Consider the following 13,527-nt stretch of genomic DNA (forward strand, 5'->3'; position numbering starts at 1 on the left):
TTTGGTCCTCTTCACTGTCGTAACTACGATGCTCATTATCCGAGGTCTCAATCTCGGGGACAATTTTGTCTCTGAATAGATGCATTATATATCAGTACCTGAAAGAGTATGAATAGAAATATATTAGAACATAAGCTAAGTAATATTAAGAATATGACTATGATTTACAATTCTAATACGTACGTTCAACACAATAATATATAACAAATAAGTGTTCTGTGCAAAGTTTGATGCAAAACAAACCAAGTGCCAAAAAAAATTTTAAAAGCTTTAAATTCATACCTTGTGAATCACTTAATTCAAATGTATTCCTTACGTGTGATCTACACGCATATAACCAACATCTACATCATCTACATCATCTTGATCCACTGATATTGGATTGATAAAGGGAGGGGAGTCTTCAAAAGCTTCATATTCTTCCTCATCCTCAACATCACCTATACCAAGAATGCTTCTTTTTCCCGGTACAACAATAGACCATTTTTTATCAGACGGGTCTACAATGTAGAATACTTGCTTGGCTTGTGTGGCTAGTATGAATGGCTCCTCACTATCACGCAAACGAGCTAAGTCTACAAGAGTGAATCCACAAGGGTCGTCATTTTTTATGCATCGTCGATTATTATCTACCCACTTACATTTGAAAAGACCAATATTGAAAGTAGAGTAGTCAAGCTCCCATATTTCATGTACCCGCCCGTAGTATACCAATTTAGCATCAACCGGCGCTTGATCCTTCGCACTCGCGTAAAATGTAGATGACGCCAAAATAGAAACCCCACTATTCTGTAGATACGATGACTTCTTGTCTTGACCCTCAGTCCAAAATGTGAAGCCATTGACATCGTAACCCTCATATTTGTTGACATCATCACGAGGACCAAAAGCTAACCACTTAACAATTTCGGATACACCCTTGAGTTCTTCGCATATTACTCGATTATGAAACCAATTAATAAACGTCTTGTTATGCAACTGCATCAATGCCCTATCCCCTTTAGAAGGATGTTTTTGCGCGCAATATATCAAAATGCTCACTCAAAAACGGATGAACTTCCGGAATATGATGCAACACATACAAGTGTGCTTGTAGAAGGCTTTCTCGAGGAGGTGTGACCGATTTGGAGCCAATTGTTCCTTTTCCCTCAAGCCTTCCTTCATGTCTAGAGGTGGGAAGTCCAATAGGCTTTGCCATGGCCAAATATTCGGCTATAAAGTTACTAATCTCATCGCTCACAGTGCCTTGAATCATACTCCCCTCGGGTTGTGCTGGATTCCTCACCTTGTTTTGTAAAACACCCATGTGTCTTTCAAAAGGATAACACCACCTTAAAAAAACTGGACCCAAAAGTTTGATCTCACGAACGAGATGGACAATAAGATGAACCATTATGTCAAAGAAAGAAGGTGGAAAATACATCTCAAACTTGCATAAAGTTACAATCACGTCGAGTTGAAGTGCATCAAGTTTAAAGGGATCAAGAACTTTACTACAAATTGTGTTGAAGAACGAACATATCTCGGTAATAGCATATCTCACATGTTTTGGCAGTATTCCACAGATTGCAATTGGTAAGAATACTTGCATCATTACATGGCAATCGTGAGATTTCATGCTTCCCAACTTCAGCTCACCATTTAGGCTAACAAATCTCTTCATGTTGGATGAGTACCCAGACGGAACCTTAATGCCATACAAACACTCACAAAATGTCCGCTTCTCTGCTTTGGACAATGTGTAGCAAGCTGGAGGCAAATAAACTTTGTCATTAAGCATCTTCTTCTTACTGCCACCAACTTCATCATCAGCTCTATTTCTTTTCTTACTCACCTGAACATGTGCCCACAACTCCGGACGAAGACCCTTACATTCAAACCAATCTCGCACGGCCCTAACATCTTTTGTCTTACCGGAAATGTTCATGAGAGTCCCGAGTATGGCATCGCATACATTTTTCTCTATATGCATAACGTCAAGACAATGCCTAACCTGTAGATCTCTCCAATATGGAAGCTTCCAAAAGATTGATTCTTTTTTCCATAATCGGCCTTCACATCCTTGCACTTGCCCCGTTTTACCAAATACAGTCTCAACTCCCTTAACCTGTTCATAAACCTCATAACCGGTCAACGGTCGACGAGCTACACGGTCCTCAACCTCCCCATTGAACAACTTCTTCTTCTTACGATATTGGTGGTCTCGTGGGAGGAACTTTCGATGGTGCATGAATACGTGTTTGCACTTAGGAATCCACGTGGATTCCATGTCATCGATACATATCGGGCATGCTTTCTTCCCTTTGTTCTTATACCCCGATAAGTTGCCATATGCCGGAAAATCATTAACGGTGCATAAAAGCATTGCACGCAAGGTGAACTCCTCATTAGCATATGCATCAAACACTGAAACGCCTTCATCCCACATCTTTCTCAAATCCTCAACGAGAGGTGCAAGATACACATCTATGTCATTGCCAGGTTGTTTAGGACCCGAGATAAGAAGCGAAAGCATTATGTACTTACACTTCATACACAACCAAGGTGGCAAATTATAGATCACTAAAAGTACCGGCCAAGTACTATGTTGAGAACTAAGATTGCCGAACGGGTTCATTCCATCCGTACACAGTCCGAGCCTTAAATTACGAACCTCATCCCCAAAAGTCTTATGCAACCTATCAATACTCTTCCACTCCGGAGAATCAGATGGATGTGTGAGCAAGTGACCTTTCTTCACCCTATCTGCATGCCACCTCAAATTTAACGCATCTTTCTTTATAGAAAACAAGCGCTTGAATCTAGGTATTATTGGAAGATACCACAATACCTTAGCCGGGGGCCCTTTAGCATCCCGAGCCCCTTTACGCTTGTAGCGCGATAACCCACACCTAGGACACTCTTCTAAGTTCTCGTTTTCATTCCGATACAACACACAATCATTCGGACACGCATGAATCTTCTGGTACTCTAAGCCGAAAGGACACATGAGCTTTTTGGCATAATATGTCGACTTTGGAAGTTCATTTCCCTCAGGAAGCAACTCACCTAACGCTTCTAATAGCATTGTGAAACTAGCGTCACTCCAATTGAACTTTGACTTAATGTTGAAAATTGTCAACACTGCTGTTAGTTTGGTGAACTTTGTACATCAAGGGTACAAAGGCTTTTGAGAAGCCTCTGTCAACAAGTCAAAAACACGAGGACGTTTTCCTAACTCATCCTCGACTCCCTCCATCATCTCATCAACACGATCCACATCCTCATCGACATTCTCTTCATCTGTCTCATACCCATCAACATGATCTACTACATCCTCATTGACATCGGCCACATTATTGACGTCCTCAACAACACTTTTCTCTTTGTAAACTCCCTCCTCACCATGCCAAACCCAAACATGATATTGAGGCCAAAACCCACGTCGAAGTATGTGCTCCCTAAGGATATCAACACTATCTACCTTTGATACATTGCCACAACTGACACATGGGCAATAAAAACCAACTCCCCCCGTCCTAACTTGATGTTCAACCGCAATACTACAAGATTCTAATACACCATCAATAAATTCCGACGATTCAATGCTTCCATACATCCAAGAATGATCGTTTGTCATCCTAATTAGTGTGATTAATTGATTCAAAACAAAACAATAATTAATAATATTCATATAAAAACAATAAAAATTAATAATTAATAATGTTTTTTAAGATTGATAATGATGACTTCAATTATACTATAAAAAGTGATCATTTTAAACTTGTAGGTGATTACTTTATAACTATAATTGGTCACTTTAGAATTGCTACAATTTATTTGAAGGTACTTAAACTCTTTGATTATAATAATCTTTCTAAAAATTTAAAAAAAAATAATAATATATATACTAGTAATATTATTTATCAACTAGGAGTATTATTATTTTGTATTAACTATAATAGAAATAACATGAAAAATAAGAATGCAATATTAATATTTTCATATTAAAATTTCACCTATTTCCCTAACCCTCAAGCAAATAAATACAATCATTAAAATACTAGATACTCACTTCAATTCAAAACAATTATTTCATTTATGTAAGATTTCATTACTTTAATTCTCTATATCAGAATAAGAACAACAAGATTTCATTACTCAAGCAAATAACTATAATTCTCTTTTCATCTTCTTCATGACTGCCCTTTTTCATTTGATGGTTTTATTGATTGTTTGATTGAGTTTACAACAACAAGAACAACAAGATTATCTTCGATTTTTTACAACAAGAATAAGCAACAAGAACAACAACGTAACAAGATTTTTTACAAGAACAGCAACAACAAGAAGATGAACAGAAACATAATTATATTCGATGAACAGCAACAAGAACAGCAACAAAATTCGAAGTAGGTTTATGAAAATTCGAAGATGAGCAAGCCAACAAAATTTTGGCTTCAAACGGTCATATAAAAAAGAGAAATAATACCTTAATTCGTGAGTTTTGAAGATGAACAAGCAAATGCCTTTGGTTTCAAACGCTTTTGAAGAATGCACACACACGCAGATGAACAAGCAAATGCACGAAACAGTAAGCAAACGTTTGTGAAGATTATGTGTTCGAAGTTTATGAAGATTCTAAGTTTGAAGTTTATGAAAAAATAAACAAGAACGGTTTTTATTTTCAATGGAGAAGATGATGAAGTTTGATGAAGATGAAGTTTGAGTATATGGAGAACGAAGACTGTTGTGCGTGTTTTATGAAGAAAAACAGTATATTTCTTTGTGGTTAATGAAACAGGAAGCTTAAGGGTTTTATGAAAATTAACGTTGAGAATTGGGCGCCATAAAATAAGCTACTTGCTGCGGGCCCATCAATAACCGCAGCAATTAGGGTGGATGAGTAAGGGTTATTTGCTGCGGGCCACTCAATAACCGCAGCAATTGAGCTTGCTAGTGATTATTTGCTGCGGTTAGGTCCAAAAACCGCAGCAATTGTTTGGCTTTTTTTTTTTTTATTTCATTTCCTATTTATTGCTGCGTATATACAATAACCGCAACAAATAATAAGCAGCAAATACGTTTTTTTCCACTAGTGATTTTAAGGGTTTTTAAGCGTTTTTTGCACTTTCGCTCATCAAGTAGCTCAACCTTTGTTTATTTTGCACTAAACTTGGCACACAACACTATTTGGTATATATTATTGTGTTGAAGTGGTTAGAATTGAAAATCATAGTTAAATGCTAGAATTTACGTGTTAAGTTGCGATTTTAAGGGTTTTTAACTGTTTTTGGCACTTTTACGCATAAAGTAGCTCAAACTTGGTTTGTTTTGCACGAAACGTGGCACACAACACTATTTGGTATATATTATTTTTTAGAAGTGGTTAGAATTAAAAATCATAGTCATATGTTAAAAATTACTTGTTAAGTTGCAATTTTATGGGTTTTTAAGTGTTTTTGGCACTTTTGCGCATAAAGTAGCTCAAACTTGGTTTGTTTTGTACGAAACTTTTCACACAATACTATTTGGTATATATTATTGTGTTGAAGTGTTTGGAATTGAAAATCATAGTCATATGCTAGAAATTACGTGTTAAGTTGCGATTTTATGGGTTTTTAAGCGTTTTTGGCACTTTTCCGCATAAAGTAGCTCAAACATGGTTTGTTTTGCACGATACTTGGCACACAACAATTTTTGGTATATATTATTGTGTTGAAGTGTTTAGAATTGAAAATCATTGTAATATGCTAGAAATTACGTGTTAAGTTGCAATTTTATGGGTTTTTAAGCGTTTTTGGCACTTTTGCTCATAAAGTAGCTCAAACTTGATTTGTTTTGTACGAAACTTGGCACAGAACACTATTTGGTATATATTATTGTGTTGAAGTGGTTAGAATTGAAAATTATAGTCATATGCAAGAAATTACGTGTTAAGTTGCGATTTTACGGGTTTTTAAGCGTAAAAATGGTTTGTTTTTGACGAAACTTGGCACACAACACTATTTGGTATATATTATTCTGTAGAAGTGGTTAGAATTTAAAATCATAGTCATATGCTAGAAATTACGAGTAAAGTTGCGATTTTAAGGGTTTTAAGCGTTTTTGGCACTTTTGCTCATAAAGTAGCTCAAACTGGCTTGTTTTGCACGAAACTTGGCACACAATACTTTTTGGGATATATTATTGTGTTGAAGTGTTTAGAATAGAAAATCATAGTAATATGCTAGAAATTACATGTTAAGTTGCGATTTTAAGGGTTTTAAGCGTTTTTGGCCCTTTTGCGCATAAAGTAGCTCAAACTTGGTTTGTTTTGCACGAAACTTGGCACACAACACTATTTGCTATATATTATTTTGTTGAAGGGGTTAGAATTCAAAATCATAGTCATATGTTAGAAATTAAGTGTTAAGTTGCAATTTTATGGGTTTTTAATTGTTTTTAGCACTTTTGCGCATAAAGCAGCTCAATCTTGGTTTGTTTTGCACGAAAGTTGGCACAAAACACTTTTGGTATATATCATTTGTTAGAATTGAAAATCATAATAATATTCCAGAAATTACGTGTTAAGTTGCGATTTTATAGGTTTTTATGCGTTTTTGGCACTTTTGCGCATAAAGTAGCTCAAACTTGGTACGTTTTGCACGAAACTTGGCACAGAACACAATTTGGTATATATTATTGTGTTGAAGTGGTTAGAATTGAAAATCATAGTCATATGCTAGAAATTACGTGTTATGTTGCGATTTTATGGGTTTTTAAGTGTTTTTGGCACTTTTGCTCATAAAGTAGCTCAAACTTGGTTTGTTTTGCACGAAACGTGGCACACAACACTATTTGGTATATATTATTGTGTTGAAGTGGTTAAAATTTAAAATCATGGTCATATGCTAGAAATTACGTGTTAAGTTGCGATTTTAAGGGTTTTTAAGCATTTTCGACAATATTGCGCATAAAGTTGCTCAAAATTGGTTTTTTTTGCACGATACTTGGCATAGGATACTATTTGGTATATATTATTGTGTTGAAGTTGTTAGAATTGAAAATTATAGTCATATGCTACAACTTACGTGTTAAGTTTCTATTTTAAGGGTTTTTAAGCGTTTTTTGCACTGTCGCTCATAAAGTAGCTCAACCTTTGTTTTTTTTGCACTAAACTTGGGACACAACACTTTTTGGTATATATTATTGTGTTGAAGTGGTTAGAATTGAAGATCATAGTCAAATGCTAGAAATTACGTGTTAAGTTGCGATTTTAAGGGTTTTAAAGTGTTTTTGGCACTTTTACGCATAAAATAGCTCAAACTTGGTTTGTTTTGCACAAAACGTGGCACACAACACTATTTGGTATATATTATTTTTTTGAAGTGCTTAGAATTAAAAATCATAGTCATATGTTAGAAATTATGTGTTAAGTTGCAATTTTATGGGTTTTTAAGCGTTTTTCGCACTTTTGCGCATAAAGTAGCTCAAACTTGATTTGTTTTGCACGAAACTTGGCACAGAACACTATTTGGTATATATTAAGCGTTTTTTGCACTTTTGCTCATAAAGTAGCTCAAACTTGGTTTGTTTTGCACGAAACCTCGCGCACAACACTTTTTGGTATATATTATTGTTGTGAAGTGGTTTGAATTGAAAATCATAGTCATATGCTAGAAAGTACGTGTTAAGTTGCGATTTTATGGGTTTTTAAGCATTTTTGGCACTTTTGCGCATAAAATAGCTCAAACATGGTTTGTTTTGCACGAAACTTTGCACACAACACTATTTGGTTTATATTATTGTTTTTAAGTGTTTAGAATTGAAAACAATAGTCATATGCTACAAATTACGTGTTAAGTTGCGATTTTAAGGGTTTATAAGCATTTTAAGCACTTTTGCGCATAAAGTAGCTCAAACTTGGTTTGTTTTGCACGAAACTTGGCACACAACACTTTTTGGTATATATTATTGTGCTGAAGTGGTTAGATTTGAAAATCATAGTCATTTGCTAGATATTACATGTTACGTTGCGATTTTAAGGGTTTTTTAGCGTTCTTGGCATTTTTGCGCATAAAAAAGCTCAAACGTAGTTTGTTTCGCACGAAACTTGGCACACAACACTTTTTGGTATATATTATTATGATGAAGTGGTTACAACTGAAAATCATAGTCATATGCTACAAATTACGTGTTAAGTTACGATTCTAATGGTTTTTAAGCCTATTTGGCACTTTTGCGCATAAAGTAGCTCAAACTTGTTTTGTTTTGCACGAAACTTGGCACACAACACTATTTGGTATATATTATTGTTTTGAAGTGGTTAGAATTAAAAATCATAGTCATATGCTGCAAATTACGTGTTGTGTTGCGATTTTAAGGGTTTTTAAGCGTTTTTTGCACTTTTGCTCATAAAGTAGCTCAAACTTGGTTTGTTTTGCACGAAACCTCGCACACAACACTTTTTGGTATATATTATTGTTTAGAAGTGGTTTGAATTGAATCTCATAGTCATATGCAAGAAAGTACGTGTTAAGTAGCGATTTTATGGGTTTTTAAGCATTTTTGGCACTTTTGTGCATAAAATAGCTCAAACATGGTTTGTTTTGCACGAAACTTGGCACACAACACTATTTGGTTTATATTATTATTTTGAAGTTTTTAGAATTGAAAATCATAGTCATATGCTACAAATTACGTGGTAAGTTGCAATTTTAAGGGTTTTTAAGCGTTTTTGGCACTTTTGCGCATAAAGTAGCTCAAACTTGATTTGTTTTGCACGAAACTTGGCACAGAACACTATTTGGTATATATTAAGCGTTTTTTGCACTTTTGCTCATAAAGTAGCTCAAACTTGGTTTGTTTTGCACGAAACCTCGCGCACAACACTTTTTGGTATATATTATTGTTGTGAAGTGGTTTGAATTGAAAATCATAGTCGTATGCTAGAAAGTACGTGTTAAGTTGCGATTTTATGGGTTTTTAAGCATTTTTGGCACTTTTGCGCATAAAATAGCTCAAACATGGTTTTTTTTGCACGAAACTTTGCACACAACACTATTTGGTTTATATTATTGTTTTTAAGTGTTTAGAATTGAAAACAATAGTCATATGCTACAAATTACGTGTTAAGTTGCGATTTTAAGGGTTTATAAGCATTTTAAGCACTTTTGCGCATAAAGTAGCTTAAACATGGTTTGTTTTGCACGAAACTTGGCACACAACTCTTTTTGGTATATATTATTGTGCTGAAGTGGTTAGATTTGAAAATCATAGTCATTTGCTAGATATTACGTGTTACGTTGCGATTTTAAGGGTTTTTTAGCGTTCTTGGCATTTTTGCGCATAAAAAAGCTCAAACGTAGTTTGTTTCGCACGAAACTTGGCACACAACACTTTTTGGTATATATTATTATGATGAAGTGGTTACAACTGAAAATCATAGTCATATGCTAAAAATTACGTGTTAATTTACGATTCTAATGGTTTTTAAGCCTATTTGGCACTTTTGCGCATAAAGTAGCTCAAACTTGTTTTGTTTTGCACGAAACTTGGCACACAACACTATTTGGTATATATTATTGTTTTGAAGTGGTTAGAATTGAAAATCATAGTCATATGCTACAAATTACGTGTTGTGTTGCGATTTTAAGGGTTTTTAAGTGTTTTTTGCACTTTTGCTCATAAAGTAGCTCAAACTTGGTTTGTTTTGCACGAAACCTCGCACACAACACTTTTCGGTATATATTATTGTTTTGAAGTGGTTTGAATTGAAATTCATAGTCATATGCTAGAAAGTACGTGTTAAGTTGCGATTTTATGGGTTTTTAAGCATTTTTGGCACTTTTGTGCATAAAATAGCTCAAACATGGTTTGTTTTGCACGAAACTTGGCACACAACACTATTTGGTTTATATTATTATTTTGAAGTTTTTAGAATTGAAAATCATAGTCATATGCTACAAATTACGTGGTAAGTTGCAATTTTAAGGGTTTTTAAGCGTTTTTTGTACTTTTGCTCATAAAGTAGCTCAAACTTGGTTTTTTTTGCACGAAACCTCGCACACAACACTTTTTGGTATATATTATTGTGTTGAAGTTGTTTGAATTTAAAATCATAGTCATATGCTAGAAATTACATGTTAAGTTGCGGTTTTAAGGGTTTTTAAGCGTTTTTTGCACTTTTGCTCATAAAGTAGCTCAAACTTGTTTTGTTTTGCACGAAACCTCGCACACAACACTTTTTCGTATATATTATTGTGTTGAAGTGGTTTGAATTGAAAATCATAGTCTTATGCTAGAAATTACGTGTTAAGTTGCGATTTTAAGGGTTTTTAAGCATTTTTGGCACTTTTGCGCATAAAGTAGCTCAAACATGGTTTGTTTTGCACGAAACTTGGCACACAACACTATTTTTATTTTTATTATTTTTTTGAAGTGGTTAGAATTGAAAATCATAGTCATATGCTACAAATTAAGTGTTAAGTTGCAATTTTAAGGGTTTTTAAGCGTTTTTTGTACTTTTTCTCATAAAGTAGCTCAAACTTGGTTTTTTTGGCACGAAACCTCGCACACAACACGTTTTGGTATATATTATTGTGTTGAAGTGTTTTGAATTGAAAATCATAGTAATATGCTAGAAATTAGATGTAAAGTTGCGATTTTAAGGGTTTTAAGTGTTTTTGGCCCTTTTGCGCAAAAAGTAGCTCAAACTTGGTTTGTTTTGCACGAAACTTGGCACACAACACTATTTGCTATATATTATTTTGTTGAAGGGGTTAGAATTCAAAATCCTAGTCATATGTTAGAAATTACGTGTTAAGTTGCAATTTTATGGGTTTTTAATTGTTTTTAGCACTTTTGCGCATAAAGCAGCTCAATCTTGGTTTGTTTTGCTCGAAACTTGGCACAAAACACTTTTGGTATATATCATTTGTCAGAATTGAAAATCACAATCATATTCCAGAAATTATGTGTTAAGTTGCGATTTTATAGGTTTTTATGCGTTTTTGGCACTTTTGCGCATAAAGTAGCTCAAACTTGGTACGTTTTGCACGAAACTTGGCACAGAACACAATTTGGTATATATTATTGTGTTGAAGTGTTTAGAATTGAAAATCATAGTCATATGCTAGAAATTACGTGTTATGTTGCGATTTTATGGGTTTTAAAGTGTTTTTGGCACTTTTGCTCATAAAGTAGCTCAAACTTGGTTTGCTTTGCACGAAACGTGGCACACAACACTATTTGGTATATATTATTGTGTTGAAGTGGTTAAAATTTAAAATCATGGTCATATGCTAGAAATTACGTGTTAAGTTGCGATTTTAAGGGTTTTTAAGCATTTTCGACAATATTGCGCATAAAGTTGCTCAAAATTGGTTTTTTTTTGCACGATACTTGGCACAGGACACTATTTGGTATATATTATTGTGTTGAAGTTGTTAGAATTGAAAATTATAGTCATATGCTACAACTTACGTGTTAAGTTTCTATTTTAAGGGTTTTTAAGCGTTTTTTGCACTTTCGCTCATAAAGTAGCTCAACCTTTGTTTATTTTGCACTAAACTTGGCACACAACACTTTTTGGTATATATTATTGTGTTGAAGTGGTTAGAATTGAAGATCATAGTCAAATGCTAGAATTTACGTGTTATGTTGCGATTTTAAGGGTTTTAAAAGTGTTTTTGGCACTTTTACGCATAAAATAGCTCAAACTTGATTTGTTTTGTACAAAACGTGGCACACAACACTATTTGGTATATATTATATTTTTGAAGTGCTTAGAATTTAAAATCATAGTCATATGTTAGAAATTATGTGTTAAGTTGCAATTTTTTGGGTTTTTAAGCGTTTTTGGCACTTTTGCGCATAAAGTAGCTCAAACTTGATTTGTTTTGCACGAAACTTGGCACAGAACACTATTTGGTATATACTAAGCGTTTTTTGCACTTTTGCTCATAAAGTAGCTCAAACTTGGTTTGTTTTGCACGAAACCTCGCGCACAACACTTTTTGGTATATATTATTGTTGTGAAGTGGTTTGAATTGAAAATCATAGTCATATGCTAGAAATACGTGTTAAGTTGCGATTTTATGGGTTTTTAAGCATTTTTGGCACTTTTGCGCATAAAATAGCTCAAACATGGTTTGTTTTGCACGAAACTTTGCACACAACACTATTTGGTTTATATTATTGTTTTGAAGTGTTTAGAATTGAAAACAATAGTCATATGCTACAAATTACGTGTTAAGTTGCGATTTTAAGGGTTTATAAGCATTTTAAGCACTTTTGCGCATAAAGTAGCTCAAACTTGGTTTGTTTTGCACGAAACTTGGCACACAACACTTTTTGGTATATATTATTGTGCTGAAGTGGTTAGATTTGAAAATCATAGTCATTTGCTAGATATTACGTGTTACGTTGCGATTTTAAGAGTTTTTTAGCGTTCTTGGCATTTTTGCGCATAAAAAAGCTCAAACGTAATTTGTTTCGCACGAAACTTGGCACACAACACTTTTTGGTATATATTATTATGATGAAGTGGTTACAACTGAAAATCATAGTCATATGCTACAAATTACGTGTTAAGTTACGATTCTAATGGTTTTTAAGCCTATTTGGCACTTTTGCGCATAAAGTAGCTCAAACTTGTTTTGTTTTGCACGAAACTTGGCACACAACACTATTTGGTATATATTATTGTTTTGAAGTGGTTAGAATTGAAAATCATAGTCATATGCTGCAAATTACGTGTTGTGTTGCGATTTTAAGGGTTTTTAAGCGTTTTTTGCACTTTTGCTCATAAAGTAGCTCAAACTTGGTTTGTTTTGCACGAAACCTCGCACACAACACTTTTTGGTATATATTATTGTTTTGAAGTGGTTTGAATTGAAATTCATAGTCATATGCTAGAAAGTACGTGTTAAGTTGCGATTTTATGGGTTTTTAAGCATTTTTGGCACTTTTGTGCATAAAATAGCTCAAACATGGTTTGTTTTGCACGAAACTTGGCACACAACACTATTTGGTTTATATTATTATTTTGAAGTTTTTAGAATTGAAAATCATAGTCATATGCTACAAATTACGTGGTAAGTTGCAATTTTAAGGGTTTTTAAGCGTTTTTTGTACTTTTGCTCATAAAGTAGCTCAAACTTGGTTTTTTTTTGCACGAAACCTCGCACACAACACTTTTTGGTATATATTATTGTGTTGAAGTGGTTTGAATTGAAAATCATAGTCATATGCTAGAAATTACATGTTAAGTTGCGGTTTTAAGGGTTTTTAAGCGTTTTTTGCACTTTTGCTCATAAAGTAGCTCAAACTTGTTTTGTTTTGCACGAAACCTCGCACACAACACTTTTTCGTATATATTATTGTGTTGAAGTGGTTTGAATTGAAAATCATAGTCATATGCTAGAAATTACGTGTTAAGTTGCGATTTTAAGGGTTTTTAAGCATTTTTGGCACTTTTGCGCATAAAGTAGCTCAAACATGGTTTGTTTTGCACGAAACTTGGCACACAACACTATTTTTATTTTTATTATTTTTTTGAAGTGG

The sequence above is a fragment of the Amaranthus tricolor genome, chromosome 7 (genome assembly GCF_026212465.1).
Source record: "Amaranthus tricolor cultivar Red isolate AtriRed21 chromosome 7, ASM2621246v1, whole genome shotgun sequence".
Classification (NCBI taxonomy): domain Eukaryota; kingdom Viridiplantae; phylum Streptophyta; class Magnoliopsida; order Caryophyllales; family Amaranthaceae; genus Amaranthus; species Amaranthus tricolor.